Consider the following 9,311-nt stretch of genomic DNA (forward strand, 5'->3'; position numbering starts at 1 on the left):
GAGCTTGCAAAGCTCATCAAAATCAATCAAGGAAGAAGAGGATGGCCTCATTGGCCAAGAAAAGAAATTGGGAGAGTTGTCTCCATCTAAGCAAGAGATTTTCAATGATCAACTCAATGAAGTTTGTGGTCTTTGGGACGACGAGTTTGAAGGGATTTTTAATCCCTACATTGGGCATGCCATCGATCATGATCAACAACAAGGGGCACGGTCTATTGAGGACCTCTACCACAATAATGAACAAGCTTTTGATTACTTTTTCAAAGTGTTGAGCAACATCAACAACACCTTGAACATGCCCCCTTGACATCTCATCAAGAATGAGAGTTTGGTGGAGTCCTCCCTAAACCACCACTTGTAAATATTTCTAACTCCCTAACTTACATTTCAAATTCTTGTATTGCATTTTTGTCATTTTTGGATTTTTATTTACTTTGATCAAAATAATTGTCATGTAAGAGAGAAGTGAGGGAGGGACTAACGAGTTCAATTGATGTGTAGTGCTTTACCTTAGTGTGGGGATGGGAATTGCCTAGGCTATCCATGCCTTAGTAATGCCCCCACAATGAAGAACACAAGAAATGAAGAAGAATGGAAGAATGGTAAAGGGAAATGCATTGTGCACGAATGGAATGAATCCGGGTACAAAGGACCAGAATCCGAGCGGATTCCCAAAAATCCGCCCGTCTTGTGCAATCCGAGCGTCCTGACCAAAAGACGCCCGTCCTGAACTGAACTGAAATTTGAAATTTTTCCCACTGTTAAAGAATCCGAGCGGATTCTAAAAAATCCGCCCGTCTTGAAGAATCCGGCCGTCTTGTAAAAAAGACGCCCGTCTTTGCAAAGAAAGGAAAACAAGCAAAAATCTCTCGGATCGAAATCCGTCCGTCTTTGAAGAAATCCGCCCGTCCGTGTTCAGACAATCCGAGCGGATTGTACCAAATCCGCCCGTCTTTAGGCGAGATTTCGCAAAGATTGAAGAAGCAGAATCCGCACGGATTGTACCTAATCCGCACGGATTGCCCCTGCAGTTTTGAAAATTTCGGTCCCTTTATAACCCCTCCCACCTTAATTCATTCACTCATTCATTCATAAACACTACCCACAACATCAAAACCCTCATCCTCTCCATCATAAAAACAAAAACCCTCAACAACATTCAACAAAAACAAATCAAACCACCCTTCCAACAACAATTTAATCACTCCATCTTCAACAAAAATCAAAACCAAGAACAAAATCTTCAACCTTTGAGTCGATTTTTGTTTTCATAAAGGCAAAGCCTTTCACCTTCAAATCGATTTGGGCATCCTACATATTGAAGATTTTTCATTCTTTTCTTGGTTAAGCTCATCAATGGCAAGGACTAAGGGTGCAACAAAGGCAACCAAGGCACCAAAGGCTAAGGCACTCTCACAAAGGCAAAAGGCTCTTCAAACAAAGAAAGCTTTGGCTATGGTGGTGGCAACACCAAACTTGGAAGTGCATCAACAACAACAACCTTCTATGGGACCATCAACATCCTCTACTCCGGTAATTAATCAACTTTTGCATTATCCGGAGGTAACTTTTATTTCCGATACCCATAGAAATACCTTTGTCAAGTTTGCTATGAAATCTATTCAATCCACCAAATTCATATGTAAAGATGCCTTGGAAAAATTGGGTGTTCTTGAACAAACAAAAGCCTTTTTCAAAGCCATGGGGTTGGAGAAATTGTTTGAAACAAAGGAATTAACATACCCCTCCCTTGTCTTGGAATTTTTAAGTTCTTTGAAAGTCACCAAAGTTGAGAGTAGGGAAAATATCGAGTTTCGTCTAGCTAATGTTAGTAGACGCATTACCTTTAAGGAATTGGGTGAAATTTTGGGTCTTAGTGATAAAGAAAGTTATTTCAAGAGTTATGGAAAGTATGACCCCGAACCTCTTTGGGAGGCAATCTCCGGGAAGAAATTTGAGGATTTTCATGCATGTCGTGCTCTTTTGGTCCATCATCCGGGCATAAGAGTATGGCACAAGGTTGTGGGAAATTTGAGGATTTTCATGCATTTCACAAGACTCGATTTTATTCTCCTTGAATCGGCTTTGAATATCGGAAGAATTCACACCAAGCCTTACAATTATTTAAGGCTATTGGTTGATAGATGGCTTAATGTTGATAATGGGAAGAAGGGCACAACCGTTATTGTCAATGGCGGGCTAGTCACGGTCCTAGCTAAGCACTTTCATCCTAATTTCAATAAGGATAAGAAGTACAAAGCAAAGGAAGGTGGCCATCTTATTGATATGCACATTATGATTAACAAGTTCAAGTGGGTTGCCCATAACCCCCTTGACACTAAATATGGATGGCTAACTAGTGAAGCTAGATCGTTCACCTTGCCCTCGAAGATTTGTCGCCTAAGTGTCCACCGGACCAATTATCTACTTCCCCTTTCCGAAGAAGCCGAGTATATCATTCAACAACAAAAGGGTGATCTTGAAACCCCCTCCTCTTCCATTATCATACCACCTTACCCCTTTGAGTATGAAGAGTTCAAGCCGGAAGGAATTGAAATTGGGAAAGACTATGTGACTCTTCTTATGCAAGCAATGCACAAGCAAGCCCATGAAGATCGGAAAAATGCGTATTTGGCTCAATATCCACCCCTCCTACATCTAGCTAGGCAAGGACTCCTTGACCCATCTTGTCCTTTGCCTAGTTGGGCGGATAGAGAAGTCTTATTTCCGGGTGCATCTAGGGACGTGGTGGGAGATAATGAGGTTGTTGGAAATGATGAAGAAGTTGATGATAATATTGAGGAAGAAGCAATAGAAGGAGAAAGAGATGGTGAAGATGATGATGAGGAAGAAGATGAGGAAGAAAGTGACAAGGAAAGTGGCAATGTGACCACTTCTCATGAGGGAAGTGGTGATGATGATAGCATGATGGAAGACTAGCAAGCCTTGGAGACTCCTACACTCCCATGGTTTGTCTATATCTCTTTGTATTTTTATTTCATTTTGATCATTGATGGTTTAGTCCTAGCAACATCAAAGGACTCACACCTCGGTACCATTGAGGTGTTCTTTATTGTTCCCATTTGTAAAATCCAAAATGACAAACTAGTTTCATGCATAGCATAGTGTGTGCATGAACTATACCCATCCTTGGACATTAGCAATAGTGTCTCACTCGGTTTGGGGAAGTTAATGCATACACAACGGGAGGTAATCTAAATTATCCTCTCCGTCATAATAAAAAACCATGCATCATGTAGTATAGCTTAGTATAGAATTGCATTTAGTATAAAAATCATGCATCATCTTTGTATAATTTCCATCATTTTGGCCATTGAGGACAATGCCCATATTAGTGTGGGGATGGGAATTCTAACATTTAACTCTTATTCAAAAACCCCATAAAAAATTGAAAAATTTCAAAAATCATAAAAATTGAAAAAATTGAAAACCCAAAAACAAGTTCATTTCCTTTGTATATATTGTCTTGTATATATTGTGTTTGTTCATCCTTATTCACATTGATTGACTATGCCACATCCGAGACATGGGGATATTGAAGACCGCATGGTATGATATTTCCAATCTCCTTTTTCCTCTTTATGTTAATGACTATGTGGCTTTATTTTGATTGATGCGGTAAAAACAATGTGAACTTATGACTTGCATTTAGTTTATTTGGCATATTAGTTGGTAGAATAATATGCATTAGGATGTTTATATGTTAGTTGCATCATGGCATGTAGTTGCATGTTAGAAAAATTTTGCGAAACCGTCTACTTGGGAAGCTTGACAAGTGTATATAGGCCCTAGTAGATGCCTTTTGTTCTTAAGACTTTGCTTGTTAGAATGCTTGTAAAACACCCTAGGATGTGTCATGCTATTATCCTTTGACCCATGGATTAAGGCCTAGTCAAGAGTAACTTGTGGTGTGATAACTCCTTGGCTACCGTTTATTCCAAGGTGACCCTTGAAACCATGCATCCATCCATCATCCATGTTCTACCATACATTTTTGTCATCAAAGGGAATGGGCACAAAAAGAAATCAATTTGAGTTCAATGAAATGAAAAGTGAAAGAAAGTTTGCATCAAAAGAAAAGAGGAGCAAAAATAGACTCCTAAGCTTCAAATACAAGGCACCCTCGTTACTCATTGGGGTGACTTTGAAAATGTTCAAAAAGAAATGCAAAAAGTTGTCAAGTGTTGAAATGCCAAAAATCAAAAAGAAATGGCAAAGCAAGTGTTCTCAAATGTTATATGCCACAAGAAATTGGGGGGAAAACAAAAACAAAAGCAAACTCCCAAAAGTGAAACTCAAACATCTATTGATCCCTTTATCCATCATATCCATTTTTGTGCATGGTAGAGAGAGGACGACCCTTCTTCTTGTCTAGGCAAGAGGGGGAATTCCGCGATCCTCCAGTGTTTCTAACACCATAGGGAGCCTACTCTTGACAAAAGCATTTAACGATTGAGGACAAAGGTACCCTAGCTTGACACATTTTGGAGGTGATTTATTGGTACCCTTCTAGGCTTAGTAGTTTGAAGAAATTGCATCTATGAAGGATTGTGTACCCTTGAATTGCTTCCCTTGTAGATAATTTCCGCCACTTGATGAGGGAGTGGCTATTCTTTTTGTAGATGCATCCATTATGTGTTTTTGTGTGCCTAATGTTTGGATGTGTCGCCATTTTGGCAAGACCCACCTTGCCTTGCAAGAAGGCATCCTACCTCATGGTTGTCTTGTTGTGAGTTGAAGGGGCGGAGTGAGACCCGCTAATTGTCTCATATCGGCTATATTATTAGGATAGGTTAGTATTGGTCCTAGTCTTTGTCACCTCTTTACTCGGGACGAGCAAAGGTCCGGTTTGGGGATATTTGATGTGACCATAATTAGCGCATATTTAGCCCCCGAATTACCCTTGTTTCCATGCTTTTTAGTGCTTATTTGGGTCATTTCTTATCTTTAGTTCTTTGTTTTGCATATTCTTTGAGATTTTGATCCCTTGGTAGGAAAGGAGTAAGAATCTTGCATTTTCATGGCAAATCAAGACTAAATTGATCAAATTCAATGACCAAGCATCAAGGAGAGACAAGATTAGAAGGCCTTTGTACATATCATAGTAGAAGAGCAATGTTGAGAAAGGATCCTTGAGTCCCCAAGGAAATCCCCAAGGAATTTATGAAGAAAAGGGAAGAAAAAGAAGAAGTATCACGCTGACTGACAATCCGAGCGGATTGTCAGCAATCCGCCCGTCCCACCTAGCCACAATCCGAGCGTCCCAGCTGGAATCCGCTCAGCAATCCGCCCGGATTCCCCAGAATCCGCTCGGATTCCATCGACCAAATCCGGCCGTCCCGACCCTAATCCGCCCGGATTCCTTCACAGCGCGGGTTGTCTTCTTCAAGCTACGAAAAGAGAAGCCCTTCTCTCCAAAAATACCGGCTTCTCCTTGCTCTACTTAAAAAGTGTAATTACTAGTTTAGCCCTTAGTTAACCCTAATGCATCCTCCCTAATTTTCACTATAAATACCCCATTAGTCTAATTAGAGGAGCATGTTCTTCTTATCAATAATTAGTGTAATTAATATCAATCAAATCTCTCTTCAATATTGTAATCAAGTATTAATCAAGTTTTAATCCAAGTTTTAGTTCTTTAATCTCTCTTTTGTTCATCCTTTATTTTGGGTAATTGAAGATTATTTGGGTTATTATTGGGAGATTTACAACCTCTCAATCTAGCATTCAAGTACTTCTATTATTCTTGCTTTATTATTGGAATCATTAGTAGGTATAATCTCTTAATCCCTTTTTAATTATTGTTAATTACTTTCATTTATTCATCATGTTTCATATTGTTGGTATGAATGACAACCTTGCTAGCATGATCAACGTGATAATGAGTGAGTAGTCTCTTAGCTAGGGTTAATGGGTGATTAGGGGAAACCAACATGGGCAATGATTCATGCTTAAATTAATGTGCTTTCATATCTTATTTGCTTGCTTGTTTTGATCTCAACTCATGCACATGTTATATTTGATGAAATGCTAAGCCTATGAATCCTTGCATTTACTATCATCTCCTATCTCTTCAATGAGACTTGTAAGACATAACCCAACTCGAGTCTCATTAGACCATGCATGTTGTTGAGTAGGGAAGATTAAGTCGACTTGTAGGTGTTGTACAATCTAATCGATTCGGCTCCGGGACCCAAACTTTCCTAGGATTGTAAGATATAACCCAACTCAATCCATCACAACAATAATTGCTTGCTTATAATTTGAGAACATGTTTGTATGATCATATCCCATGATTCCCCTATGATCCCATGACACCCTAGTGCCTTTAATCAATTGTTTACACCCCCTTTAATTCATCTTGCTTGTTTATTTTCATTGTTATTCTAGTTTAGTAACCTTCTACATCAACCCAATTTGTGACACCCCTTAGACACCACTAGTTACAATAGAAATCTCATTTCAACTCCCGTCCCTTGGGATCCGACCTTTACTTGCCTCTTTACTAATTGTAGAGTTGCTTGTTAAGCTATAAATTGTGTTTTGATTCGACCGTGACCAACGACCACATCAATCTATTTGTGAATACTAAACGGACTCGATCAGAGATAAAGATTTATCTCTTGTAATCATTGCCGCCTATCTCACGACACCTAGGGTTTCGTGCAAACCCAAGTTCTCTCTTCTACTATAAATACACTTGATCATTCCTCATTTAAGCAAGATTTTCGAAATACAACAATCCTGGCAAAACATATTTGAGTTTAAATCTTAATTGTCTTATTGTTTTGTTTTTGAAAATATTACGAAAAGTCGTGCTCTTTAAATTGCTTATCTTTCTTAAGATTACGTCATAAGATAATAATAACTCATATTGTCTCTTACTCGTTCAATTGTATGAACACTTAGAAGAACAATCAAGTGCTTTCTTAGTAACTTAAGATAGTCAAATCGAATATCTAGTGATATTCAAATCGAGTTATAGTTAGAGTTAACTATACGAGTTGGGTTGACAATTTTGTAATCCAGAGTAAGGTACTAAAGTTATTAATCGAGAATAGTAGACGTAGGCTTCGACGTGTGAAGCTGAACCACTTCAAATATCGTGTGTCCTTGCATCTTTCGTTTCGGTCATTTCATTACGTTAATAATCATTTAGTTAATTAGTTAAAGTTTAATCAATAAACTTTAAGTAATTAATTACCTTGATATAAAATAAAAAGTAGGCATAATTTTTAAATACTCAATTCACCCCCCCCCCCCCCCCTCTCGAGTATTTCGGGTGTGATAGACTCTTCAGAAGTGAAAGAAGCCACTTCTCCCATACAAGTTGAAAGTGCTAGAAAGTCTTACTTAGACGATCTAGAAGCTATTGAAGAGGAGGAGGTTTCAAGTTCATCATCTCCACCACCATCACCATCTACTACCAAAAAGATGGTGAAACTTTCCGATCACTCAAAGCCCACCGCGGCCATGCTTCCGGCCGGAATCACAACCACTCAAATCACCGCGCCGGACTTCGAGATCAAACCGGCTTTCATTAGCCTTGTGGAGAGGAAGCAATTTGGGGGAAGTCCTTTGGAGGATCCCAATTTGCATGTGCTAAACTTTTGTGACTATTGCTCCATGATCCGGCAAACGGGCGTCACCCAAGCCCAAATAAGGGAAATACTTTTCCCTTTCTCATTGAAGGACAAGGCTAAGCTATGGATCAATAGCCTTGACCGCACCGCCATGGGAATCACCAATTGGGAGACTTTGGCTCTTGCTTTCTATCAAAAGTTTTTTCCACCGGAGAAAACTCAAACTTTGAGGAGCCAAATCACCGGATTCCGTCAACAAGTTCTTAAGAGCTTATATGAGGCTTGGGAGAGGTACAAAGAGCTACAAAGACAATGCCCGCATCATGGGCTAGATGATTGGTTTCTAACAATAACATTCTACAATGGATGTTGTGCCGAGTCCCGAAGGATTCTTGATTCCGCCAATAATGGGCGGTTCGATCAAATTGACACCGACCTTGCTCATGCCACGATCGAATCTATGACGGTCCATGATGCCCAATATGTCAATTCCCGAGTTGTGCCATCCAAAGGTAAAGAAGAATCTTCCAATAACTCCGTTTTTCTAGCTCAAATTGCCTTGCTCCAACAACAATTGGCGGAAAGAGATGCTAAAGATTCCCTTCAACAACTCAATGTCGTGTCTTCAACAAGCCAAATCATTGTTTGTGATGGTTGTGGAGGTGCGGGTCATTATGCCGCTCATTGCCGAGCTCCTATAGAAGAGGTAAATGCTTTTCAAGCTTTAAGACAAAGTTCATATCCACCGGGTACATTTTCCAATACTTATTACCCGAACACAAAATTTCATCTGAACTTGTCTTACACTAGCAACAATGTGCTTAACCCTGAACCCCCACCACAACAAAATTCCTATGTTCCTCAACAACAAAAGTATATCCCTCCACCGGGTTATCAAAATCAACAAAGGCCCCCACAAAACAATTACCAACAAAATCCATCGCAAAATGCCCAACAAAACAATCAAGGCGTTGGTAAGCTCGAGGGCATGATAATCCAAATGCAAAGGGAATTGTTGGCTCAAATTCAAAAGAATGATCAAGCTCATAGTGCCGCGGTCAAGATGTTGGAACAACAAGTGGCTCAACTAGCCGCTTCTAATTCTCAAAGGAAGAACGGTCAACTACCTCCCCAAGGTGAGCAACCACATGAAACTGTTAATTCTATTTCCTTGAGAAGTGGTTCAAGCTATGATGGGCCATCCATGACTTTGGATGATGAGGTGGTTCTTAAAAAGGCCAAGCTTGGGGGAAATGATAAAAAGAAGGCTAGTGAAGAGCCTCTTGTTAAGGATTGTGTGCCATCTCTTCATCGATTGTTGATGCTTAAGAGGAAGGGCAAGCTTGATGCCAAAGATGTTGAGCCCCCATTGCCTGAAGATAATGACAAGGTGATTGCTGAAGAAGTCTCTCCTAATGCTAAGGAGAGTAATGCCGTTTCAAAGAAGGTGAGTATTCCCAATGGGAATGAGAAAGTGAAAGATGTGGAGGACGCTCCTCCAAAAGAAGTTGTTCAAGTACCATTTCCCCATCGTCTAGCAAAGCACAAGGAAGAAGGTATGTTCGGTAAGTTCATGGAAATGTGTAAAAATTTACAAGTCACCGTCCCATTTATGAAATTGCTTACCCAAGTCCCTTCTTATGCAAAGTTTATGAAGGAAATTCTCTCAAAGAAGCGATCCTTCAATGAAGTTGAGACCATTGCTTT

General features: G+C 39.8%; 1 non-coding gene across 1 annotated transcript; it reads right to left on the reverse strand.

The window, feature by feature from the left end:
* Positions 1-7,827: 7,827 nt before the first annotated feature.
* On the reverse strand, positions 7,828-7,934 carry LOC141644858 (small nucleolar RNA R71). Its single transcript, XR_012544462.1, has one exon. It is a non-coding gene; the product is annotated as a small nucleolar RNA R71 (small nucleolar RNA).
* Positions 7,935-9,311: the final 1,377 nt, after the last annotated feature.

Source organism: Silene latifolia, chromosome 2 (assembly GCF_048544455.1).
Source record: "Silene latifolia isolate original U9 population chromosome 2, ASM4854445v1, whole genome shotgun sequence".
In the NCBI taxonomy this organism is placed as follows: domain Eukaryota; kingdom Viridiplantae; phylum Streptophyta; class Magnoliopsida; order Caryophyllales; family Caryophyllaceae; genus Silene; species Silene latifolia.